This window comes from Neofelis nebulosa, chromosome 2 (genome assembly GCF_028018385.1).
Source record: "Neofelis nebulosa isolate mNeoNeb1 chromosome 2, mNeoNeb1.pri, whole genome shotgun sequence".
In the NCBI taxonomy this organism is placed as follows: Eukaryota; Metazoa; Chordata; class Mammalia; order Carnivora; family Felidae; genus Neofelis; species Neofelis nebulosa.
Genome location: NC_080783.1, coordinates 26,683,212 through 26,695,699, shown reverse-complemented (window position 1 = coordinate 26,695,699; position 12,488 = coordinate 26,683,212). Strand labels below are relative to the sequence as shown.

General features: G+C 33.3%; 1 protein-coding gene across 8 annotated transcripts in view; it reads right to left on the bottom strand.

The window, feature by feature from the left end:
- KANSL1L (KAT8 regulatory NSL complex subunit 1 like) overlaps positions 1-12,488 on the bottom strand; it is a 132,792-nt gene that overhangs the window by 101,952 nt on the left and 18,352 nt on the right. The window lies entirely within an intron of this gene.

The following is a 12,488-nucleotide window of genomic DNA, read 5'->3' as shown; positions in this document are numbered from 1 at the left end:
GTACCTGACTGAAAAGACACTACTCCACCTATTGAAAGTGACTTTGAGTTGTCATCCTGAGGAGTGGAGGTTTTCTCTATGAGAAGGGAGTATATGGATATTTGGGTGGCCAAAGAGGCAAACTAAACAGACTGTTTATTTTCTCTCAACATCTATTCTCCTCTTTTTTGATAATAGAACCCTTTCAGTTTTAGCTGAGCTCATGGTGGCTCAGCAAGGTACTATATATTTCCCAGTCTTACTTGCAGTTAGGTGTATGTCATTAAGTCCCTAACAATCAGATTTGAGCCAAATCAATGCGTTACTTGACATTAAAAAAATGATTGTGTGTGAAAATCAGATGAGCAACTGGTGAGTAAGTTTCAACAATGCAAGCAAGGGCAGCATCCTAGAGGCTGGCAAAGCCAACAGGTCCCTGGCAAAACCCTGTGAAACATACCACATACCTAATTCTTGACTATGAAATGAGAGAAAAATAGATTCTACACATTCATATTGAGGTCTTCTTGCTGTTTATGACACCTTAGCATATAACTTAACCAATGCACCCCTCCCTCAAAATTACTTTATGCTTTTAAGAATCATTTAGGTTAGCAAGCTCTCATTTAAAATGTTTATTATCTTTAAGAAGATTATGCCTCATTGACATACAAGTTAACAATGTTAATAAGGTACCACCTAGTTGTATATACACACAGGAAAAATAAACAAGCAAACAAAAAAATAAAGGAAAAAAACAGCTGTGGGGGCACCTGGGTGACTTGGTTGGTTAAGTGACTGACTCTTGATTTCGGTTCAGGTCATGATCTCACAAGCTCTGCATTGGGCTCCACGCTTGGGATTCTCTCTCTCCCTCTTTCTCTGCCCTTCCTCTACTCATGCTTTCTCTCTCTCTCTCAAAATAAACAAACAAACATTTAAAAGAAAACAGTTGTGAACTCTAGGAAATTTTGGCATGGTGATAAACTAAGTTAAGGGGTAGGGTTTAGGATGTCCAAGGACAAACTGAGACTGGAACTAGAAAAGACATTAGAAATGAAAGGGAACAAGAATAATCATAATATATTGTGCAATTCTGCCTAGAACTCTGGCAGAATCCAGTGTGTCAATTACCTAAACTGAAATTTTTAGTATTAGTTTAAAAGAATTCACATATCAAACTGGCAAATTTAGGTTTGTTCCCCTACCATCTATTCACCCCTTCTCCCAGCCAAAGAGAGGAAGAGAGAAAGAAAAAAGGAGTATAGGGAATATTCATACATACTATCAATATAACCCCCTTTCTCTTATACAGAAAAAATTTTGAAAGCTAATGGCCTGCTAAATAGTCTTAACTGTGTTTTTAAAATCCTTGCATAAATCAAACACTGACAACCAAGAACATATAAGAAAATTAATAACTTTTTAAACTAATCAAAACATATATGCTAATGGAATAGTGTGAAGTCATGCCTGTCAGCATCTCAACAAGCACTGTGTGTGTGCGTGTGTGTATGCACACACGCATGTCTCTTTTGTTCAAGAAGCCAAGCCACCATGCACCGCATCCAAACTCTACAGTGCACAAGGGCCCAGCTGAAAGTACAAGCAGTGCTAAATCCAGCAAGAAGTCTATATTTTAAGGCTGTAATTACAAATCTAAATCTGCTCCGGGTTCTTGAAGAAGCACCTTTTTGTTTTGCACAAAAATGGGCTAATGATGGCCCTACGAGCCACTATGATGGGCACTAAAAAAGAATTAGAAAAAAATGATCAAATACCCTTGTTACTCTAAAAGGGGACTACCACAAACCTATAATTGGGCATAGGCATTTCTTCTACTGCTGAATAACCCATGTTCTGTAAAATAAAATTATCTGAACTTACAGAGAAAATAGAATTGGAGCCAGACCACTCAAAATCAATGGAATTTTAAAATCTGAGTTCTAACAAAATAGCAATCCTTATAAAAATATTAGTGTAGTTTTTTCCACTGGCATTTGTATCTACTAGAATAAGCCAGTCCACCCTTTAAAGCTTCATATCCTGGAGCTCATATTTCTTTTGATGTGGGTTCTTAAAGACAATCACTTCTAATAGACACCAGTTTAATAAACATTAAAAATATCACTTAGAGATAGACTTCTTCATCAGTAATTTATTTTTAACACAAGGGAACTATCTTTGCAACTTCTGCAAAGCAACCTGCAATTTCCTCAGATCTTTTAACATAGTGGAATATATAGTAACTTTTAAGCCAATAAACCAGCAATTTACTGCACTGCAGGGTGGTACTTTTACAGAATTTTCAGCATTTTTCTTATACCATTAAGGTTTTCTCTCTTTAATTGTGAAAAAGTTTGCCCCTGCTCATTCCAAAACATTAATATGTTTTAGGTGGTTTGAAAAACACCCACACCAAATTCTTTATTATATTGACACCATTCCCCTATATGCCTAATGTTAAGTTTTTTAGAGAGAAGGAAAATCACGTAGGTGAGAAACAGATCTACATAAAGAGAGAAAGAACACTGGAAGAATAAGTGAAGGTAAAATAGTAACTTTTATTTCTCTTATTCTTTTTTTTAAAAAAAAATTTTAATGTTTATTTATTTTTGAAGGAGAGAGAGAGAGAGAGAGAGAGAGAAGAGGAGGGGCAGAGAGAGAGGGAGACACAGAATCCAAGGCAAGGCAAGCTCCAGGCTCTGAGCTGTTAGCACAGAGTCTGAAACGGGGCCCCAACTCACAAACCGCGAGATCATGACCTGAGCCAAAGTTGGACGTTTGACCAACTTAGCCATCCAGGCGCCCCTTATTTTTCTTATTCTTAATGGATCTAACAGGTAACAAATCTGACTGGTTCAAAATAATTATAGCAACAATTAGTTGATTATGAATGTGTCCATGCATGTGTGTATGCTTATATATGCCTATGTATGCTATGTGTAAGTGAAATAAATGACAGAAGTGATACAAAAAAAAAAAAAAAAACCAAGAGGAAAAATTAGGATTATTTTGTCATTATAAGGTACCTGCAGGTTTATTTGAGAGCAAAGTTGAATTAGCTGTAAATGTAACCTCTAAAAAGAGTTTTTTAAAGAGGGCACCTGGATGGCTCAGTCAGTTGAGCAACCATCTCTTGACTTAGTCTCAGGTCATCATCCCAGGGTCATGGGATCAAGCCCCATGGAAGGCTGTGCGCTGGGCATGGAGCCTGCTTAAGATTGTCTCTTCTCCTCCCCGCCCCACCCCTCTACCCTGCTTGCTCGCTCTCTCTAAAAAGAAAAAAATATAAATAAATAAATAAAGTATAATTGATATTCTAAGAAAGGAAAAAAAAGTGGAATCATATGTTTAGTTAAAACCACAAAAGGCATTAAAAATGTGGAAGACAAAAATAGGAGCAAACAACAAGGGCAACAAATAGAAAACAGTGACAAATATAGTAGATATTAATCTACTACATCAATAATAACTTTAAACATTAATGGTCTAACTATACCAATTAAAAGACAGTGATTGTCAGAGTGCATAAAAAAATAAGACCCAACTATATGTTATCTATAAGAAACCAACTTTAAATATAAAAACACATACAGATTAAAAGTAAAGAGATGGAGAAAGTTACGGTATGCTAACATTAATCAGAAGAAAGTAGGAGTAGCTATGTTAATTTCAGACAGCAGACTTCAGAGCAAGGGAAGTTATCATGAATTACAGTATAATAAAAGGGTCTACATCCAAAAAGATAACAATCTTTAATGTGTATGTGGCTAACAAAAAGAGCATCAAACTATCTGGGGCAAAACGGACAGAACATCAAGGAGAAATAGGTGAATACACTATTACAGTCGAAGACTATAAAACTCCCTCTATCAGAAATGCACAGATCCAACAGGCAGAAAACTAGTAAGGATACAGCTGAACCATTCATTGACTAGACATAACTGACACTGACACTACTTCATCTAACAACAGCGGATTATACGTTCTTCTCAAGTTAACAAGAAACATAAAAGAGGGGTGCCTGGCTGGCTCAGTTGGAAGAGAACGTGAATCTTGATCTCAGGTTGTAAATTTGAACCCCACATAATATGCAGAGATTACGTGAAAATAAAATCTCAAAACACACACACACCAAGAGACATAAAAGAGACCACATTCTGGGCCATAAAACAAACTTTAGTTAAAAAAAAAAAAATAGAAATCATGTAATGTCTGCTCTCAGACCACAAGGGAATTAAATTAGAAATCAATAACAAACAGGAGTGCCTGGCTGGCTCAGTTGGAAGAGCATGCAACTTTTGATCTCAAGGTCATGAATTCAAGTCACACAACAGGTATGGAGATTACTAAAATTCAATTAATTAATTAATTTAAAAAATAACTAACTGAAAAATCCCCAAATACTTGGAAATTAAATTACACACTTTTAACTAATGCATGGGACAAAGAAGAAATCTGAAGATAAATTTTAAAATACTATAAACTGAATGAAAATGCAAATACAAGTCACCAAAATTTGTAGGATGCAGTGACAACAGTCCTTATGGCGAAGTGTAAGAGAAAGTTACACAATACATAGCATTAAATGCATTATTGGAAAATTTTTTAAAAATCTAAAAACAATCATACAAGCTTCCACTTCAGGAACCCAGAAAAAGAAGAGCATATTAAACCCAAAAGTAACCAGAAAAAAGAAATAATAAAAACTAAAAAAAGTCAATAAAACTGAAAATACAAAGTTGAAAAAAAATCAATGAAACCAAAAAATGGTTCTTTGAAAAGATCAATAAACTCAATAAGTCTTTAGCCAGACTAGAAAAAAAGAGAGATGACACAAATTACTAATATTAGAAAGAGGAGACATCACCACAGATCCTATGGACACTCAAAGGATAATAAAGGAATATTATGAACAATTCTAAGTCCACGAATATGATAACCTAGGTGAAATGGCCAATTCCTTGAAATGCACAACTTGCCAAAACTCATACAAGAAGAAATAGACAGGAAGGTGGATGGGGGTGATGGATTAAACAGGCGATGGGAATTAAGGAGCGTACTTGTGATGATCACTGATTACTGAATGGAAGTGTTGAATCACTATATTGTACACTTGAAACTGTATATTAATTAACTAGATAACCTTAACAAAATACTCCTGGGTTTGATATAAATAAAATATGTAAATTTTTTAAAAAGGGAAAAAAATAGACAATCTGAATAGGTCTATATCTATTAAAGAAAGTGAATCAATAATTAATAACCTTCCAAAAGAGAAAGTACCAGGCCCAAAGGGGTTCACTGGTAAATTCTACCAAAAATTTAAGGAAGAAATTTTACCAATTCTCTACAATCCCTTTCAAAAGATAGAAGCAGAGGGACCACTTCTTAACTCATTCTTTGGGGCCAGCATTACTCTAATACCAAAACCAAAGACATTATAAGAAAACTACAGATCATTTGTTTCATGGAGATAGGTGCAAAAATCCTCAACAAAATATTAGCAAATTAAATTCAACAATGTATAAAAAGACTTACATACCATGACCAAGTGGGATTTATGCCAGGTATGCAAGCCTAGCTCAACATTCAAAAATCAATTAATATAATTCATCATATCATTATATCAATAGATACACAGAAAGCATTTCACAAAATTCAACACCAATTCAGGATAAAAACTCTGTTATACTAAAAACAAATACAAATGAAAAACTCTCAAGTTAACTAGGAATAGAGAGAATTTCCTCAACCTGATAATCTACCAAAAACCTACAGCTATATTATATTTAATGGTGCAAAACCAGAAATTTTCCCACTAAGATTAAGAACAAGGAAATATATGCTCTCACTTCTCATTTTCAACATCACAGAAATCCTAGCTAATGCAATAAGAAAAAGAAATAACAGATACAAAGGTTTGTAAGGAAGAAATAAAACTTTTTGTTCATAGGTAACATGATTATCTATAGGACAAATCCAAAAGAATTACACACAAAAAACCCTGCAACTAATAATTACAGCAAGGTTGCAGGATACAAAGTAAATATACAGAAGTCAACTGCTTTCCTATATACTAGCAATGTACAAGTGGAATTTGATTTAAAAACATATTACCATTTACATTAGCATGCCCATAAATAAAATACTTAGATATAAGTCTTATGAAATATGTGCAAGATCTATATGAGAAAAATTTCAAAACTCTGATGAAAGATATCAAAGAGCTAAATAAATAGATATTCCATGTTCAAAGACTCACTATTGGGGCATCTGGGTGGCTCAGTCGGTTAAGAGGCCGACTCTTGATATTCGCTCAGGTCTTGATCTCACCATTATGAGATAGAGCCCCGTGTCAGGCTCTGTGCTGAGTGTGAGGCCTGCTTGGGATTCTCTCTCTCACTTTCTCTCTGCCCCTCCCCTGCTCACTCTCTCTCTCTCTCTCTCACTTGCTCTCTCTCAATACTAAATAAACATTTAAAAAAAAAAAGACTCAATATTGTCAGTATGTCAGCTTTTTCCAACTCAATCTACAGATTCAATAAAATCCCAATCAATTCTTTTTATATCTTACTTCTAAACAATAACAAAATGGACAACCCAATTAAAAAATAGACAAAGATCGAATAGACACCTAACCAAAGAACATACAGATATGACAATAAGCATATAAAAAAATGTTCAACATCACATGTCATTAGGGAACTGCAAATTAAAACAACAGTAAGATACCATTACACACCTATTGAAATAACCAAAATCCAAAACACTAACATCAAACGCTGACAAAGATGTGGAGCAACAGCAATCTCATTCATTGATGGTTGGAAGGCACAATGGTATAGCTACTTTGGAAGAGAGTTTGGCAACTTCTTACAAAATTAAACATACTCTTACCATATGATCCAGCAATTGCACTTCTTGGCATTTACCCAAATAAACTGAAAATTTATGTTCACACAAAAAAATATGCACATAAATGTTTATGGAAGTTTTACTCATAATTTCTAAAACCTGGAAGTAACCAAGACATCTTCAACAGGTTTAATATAAGTAAATCATGGTATATCCAGACAAGAGAATATTATTTAGCACCAGAAAGAAATATGCTATCAAATCAGGAAAAGACAAAGAAAACTTAAATGCATATTATTAAGTGAAAAAAGGCACTCTGAAAAGACTGCATACTGTATGATTCCAACTATATGACTCTAGAAAAGGCAAAACTATGGAGACAGTAAAAAGATTAGTGGCTGTCAGGGGTTGGAGGAGAGAAGGATAAATAGGCAGAACACGGAAGATATGTAGGGCAGTGAAACTATTCTGTATGATACTACAATGGTGGATATATGTCATATATATTTGTCCAACCCATAGAATGTATAACACCAAAAGTGAATCCTACTAATAAACTATGGACTTTTGGTAATAATGATGTGTCTATACAGTACCGCTGTGGTAGGGGAGGTCAATAATGGGGGAGGTTACACACGTGAGGGGACAGGAGATATATGAGAACTCTCTATACTTTCTACTCAATTTTGCTGTTAACCTAAAACTGCTCTAAAATAAAATTAGCTTAAAAATATATAAAACAAGGAGTTTATTTTAATTGAAATATTACTTTCCTCAGTGATGTCTATATGGCAAGACATAAAGTATTTCTTCACCCTTTTGTAGCTATTACTCCATTTTGCAATTACACTTGAATTTCTGCTCTTCTGTCACAAACTGTCACTCAAGTATCATTACAATTTCTCTAGGACTGTTTTTCATTCAACTTTTTCTGCTTCCCATTCAAGTAAAATAAAAGAAAACCACACTTTTCTCATCTATTTCTGAAGTGTAGAGAATTTAAAAGGTAATAAATGCAAAACTAACTTGCCAACTTCACATTATACAAATATAAAGGTACTCTTATTTGCAATTTATTAATGAAATGTTGTTAGTCTCTTTACTCTCTGAATGTCAGACTGAGTTCATACTTCTATTTGTCCAATTTCTTGAAGGGAAATTCATCACCTGATTTTACCTCTTCTTGTCCTTTCCACTGGTAAAATAGAAAGCACACACTATGAGTATACACTTCTCTAGGTCTGCAAGAAATTACTTATTTTTTTCAATCTAGAAAGGTTGACCTGACAGCCTCTAACTGAATAACAGTTCTCTCCTTTCCTGGTAAATGTCTAATTTTGCGTAAAAGAATTTCCTTATCAAGACTGCCAATTATCAAAGAAATTTGAATATATAGGGACTAATTTGGGGGAAACAAAGAGATGTTTCTCCCAACACCCAAGACAGCTGGGTGATTCAGTAGATACTGTCAGGTTTCCTCAAATAAGACTTAACCATGTTTCTTCCTTTTTATCAACCTTGGAGGATCAGAATATGTCTGTGACAAAATCTGTGCGTTTCCCCACATGCATCCTAGATGAAAAGTAACTGATCATCATTTCCCAGAAGAAAATGCTAGCACTCTAAGGTTTTACCACCAGATGAGAGAGAACATAATTGTAGCTGAGTCTGTCAGTGACTCACCCATACCCCCTGACACTTACCAGTTCAGCGCACAAAGACCTGACTTCCAAATGCCAGCACATGCATTTCTTTGACCCAGGGCTTTTCTGTTGTTGCCTGAGCTTGCTTTGTCACCAGAGTGGCAGAACAAAAGGGCAGGGGAATTAACCTTCACCTAGTAACTGATGGGACTTGATGTATAAATACTCCAGCTTCCTCACCTCTCAAATGGGTTAACTCAGGCATGTATTTTACCATGGTTCCCCAAGTTTCTCATGGAATAATTAAGCTCCAGTCTCTTACACTAAATGACTCGATAAGACACTCTTTATTAGCTTTCAAATCCATGCCTTATTATGTATAGGTACTTTATATTTAGTATTTCATCTAATCATCTCTAGAACTCTTTAAGGTAGGAATCTGATTCAAAGAGTTAAAAATAACATTAATGTTTGCTCAGGGTCACAGAGCAAGCCATGACTATTACACAGGAGGTCCAAAACCTGCACTCCTTCACCAAAGGAACAGAACATGGAAGGGGGGGGGGGGGTTCTATTCATATTATAAGGATTATATCTCAAACCTACAAAAACCATAAAATCATATTTTCTTTTCCAAAGGAAAACAGCTTTTAAAAAAATTTTCCAAAACACACTAGTCTCTCAACCAAAAGTTATTTTTAAGGTAATTAGCAATGTCATTATGAATTAATCTATTGCCTACATTTTTTTGGGGGGGAAGAAAAGGGTCAAGTCAAATACACAATGGAAATGGTAATGGCTACAGTGAGTGCTTTCCAATTTCCTAAAAATTATATTCCTTCACAGCTAAATTCCCTAATCAGAATGAAGGAATTTGTTTTTCTTATCAGTACTTAAAAAAAAAATAGGAATAGAAGACATTTATAATAATATAATCCAAGATTTTTTAAATAAATATAATTCATTTTACTTATCAACCTTTAAATTACAAATGTTAAATATTATAATAAAATACTTTTAAATGTACATATTTTGTCATGCTGTATTTCATTTATTCATTCATTGCATAACCACTCATGCTGGTTCTAAGATGTATAAGATACATCTTGTGGCCAGTTTCGTACTAGAGAAAAAGGAAGGGGGTGGGGGGACAAAGTAAAAATAAACTACAGAATGGATGGAGAAAAGACAAACATATGGAGAAAAATTTCATAGACTGTCAACCCCAATTTTTGTATCTTTAAAACTACATTTCCAAATATAAAAAAATTCCTTTAATTAACAAATACAAAAAAAAAAACACTAAAAAGTAGACAATGCTAGGCAGTGAATATACAATGACATCAAAAGTAGTATTTGCCCTTAAGTTACTTAAAATTAAGTTGAAGTAAACTTTAGTATTTGCCACTGTAGACCTTATGATTAAATTCAGAAGTCTATTCATATTCAGTAGAGATAATGAAAATGTAATTGTATTAGCACTACTTAAAGTTTAGGTCCACAAAATGCATTTTAAATGTATTTTATGTTTAAGGTTTAACTTGAACTTCATTCATTAAAAATATTCATCTACATTTGAAACGTGAATTTCCAGAAACACACAGGAAATAACAAAAATAAATTAAAAAAAATAAAAGTAGACTAAAAAAACTTATTAGGACAAATGTGTTAAATTATTAAATGAATTTAACCTGTAAAAGAACTCCAATTTAAAAAAACAGAAATCATTTTTATATTCACATCAAAAGATACAAATAATTAAGTTTGCGTTATTCTCAAAATTCAGTCAGCATCAAAATTAATAAAATGTTGAAAACCAATATTTCCCACATTATTAGCATTAGTAAAAATATTCAAAGCAAAGTTAATATCCAATTTTGGGGGCGATACATAAAATCAAGAAATGCAAATAGAGTTCAAATAGCAAAAAAAGAACAAAAAAACCTAAACAATTATCAAATAATTCAGTGACTTAAAGAAGTCAAAGTTGTTATAAAATTTAGTATTAATGATTCGAATCGATCAGATGAATATAACCTGAGAATGAAGTGGATCTGAACTCTAGAAATATAGGTATTTCTAGAAATACAGAAATATCTAGAAATATCTAGAAATATAGATAAGAGCTTTAATAACCAAAGCATCTTAATATAAATGGCCAATAATGCAAGAGGCTTGAAGTATATCTTAAAGAATATTAAACTTCTTAAATTCACTCTTTTCTAAAATATATGTGTAGTGTCCTTGAGCCTTTCCAAGCTGATTATAGGAAAAAGAAAGAATGAGAAATAAACTTTCCAAGCCTGAACCCAATTTTTTTCCAGACTACTTTACTTCAATTTTCCTTAATAAACTGGCAAAGTTGAGAAGAAAATAAAACGAGATGTATATTGCTTGATGCTCTGTATAAAAAACCTTTTAATAATTTGAATCTCCCTATTCCTGAATGTTTTATACAAGTGTCTAAACTTAGTGTTCTCTGACTAAACTTAAGGAAGAAAGGCAAATCTTAAAATATCTTGACCAATCAGTAATTATATGCTTAATAAATATGAGATTTTTTTTAAGTTTAAAATTGGTTTTCAGGGATGCCTTGCTGGCTCAGTACAGCATGCGACTCTTGATCTCAGGTTCATGAGTTTGAGCCCCATGTTGGACATAGAGATTACTTAAAAATAGACAGACAGATAGATAGACAGGTAGATAAATAAAACACAATAAAATGTGGTTTCCATTCTTACTATGTGTTGGGTTATTAAGACTAACATAACTTAGCAAATCATATAGAACAAAATAGGACATAATGATAAACACTATGGCAGATCAAGTACTATAGGAGATCAATGAAAGAAAATCTTAAAATCAGAACAGTCTAGGAAGACATGATTTTCTGATTTTTGTTTCCAACTTAAAAGAGACAAACTTGCCCATTAGCTGTCTACAACAGAAAAGTAAATAATTTACTAAGTTTACCTACTAAATTTTAGTAAATTGAATTACTTTAAAAGCATTATATATATGTATATATATAAATTGGTAAATTTCTTCTTTCAGAACTCATGTACTTAATAATTTCTGTGGCTCTAAGATCAATGAATGATACGCTGACAAAGTTGCACAGTCCAATAGCAAGAACAGTGGTTTTAAGTCTCATATACATGGACAAGAATCCTAGTTCCATCAATTATTTGGCTTTTTGACCATGGGCAAGTTGCTTAACCATGCTGAGACTGTTTCTTCTTAAGTAAGATAAAGATAACAACAGTCACTTCCAATGGTTGTTGAAAGGATTAAATAATACAACATATGTAAACAGCACAATGCCAGTCACGTGCTTAATATTAACTCCCACATTCAAACACATTTCAAATATAGTGATAACAGAACACCAAAAGACTGAAATGCTCTCTTTGTTTTACATTTTATTCTTCACCATAGAAACTGATATACTGACTTTCTATTTATTAGTAAAAATTAATGTGTTCAGCTTCTAATTCTGTAATGACTCTCATTCATCTCTGAGAATTTGATAAAAATGATGGACCTCTTCCTCCCAAAATACCACATATGCACAGCATTTCGCATCAATTTAGGGACATTAACAGATTCTGTGAAAGCTAGATTGAAAATCATGTTCTATCTAGCAATTTAAAAAAACTTAATTCAAATTAAGTAAAATTTTAAAATTCAGTTCCTCAGTTGCACTGGCCACATTTAAGTGCCCAATAGCCACATAAGGCTATTTGATAACACAGATATAGAACATTTCTATCATCTCAGAAACTTCTATCAGATAGGGCTGTTCTGGAATATTAACACAGTGTGATATATAAAAAACTATTTTACCTCTGTGTTTGTTTGGTTTTAAATATTTGGATACCTCTCTTTAAAGCAGATCCTCAAGAGTGTAGAGACTATGAACATTTTGCCCGCAAATAAATCTTCCAGGTCCAGAACATAGTAAGTATTCAATCTAATAGCTGACACTATAATTGACTAAATTGG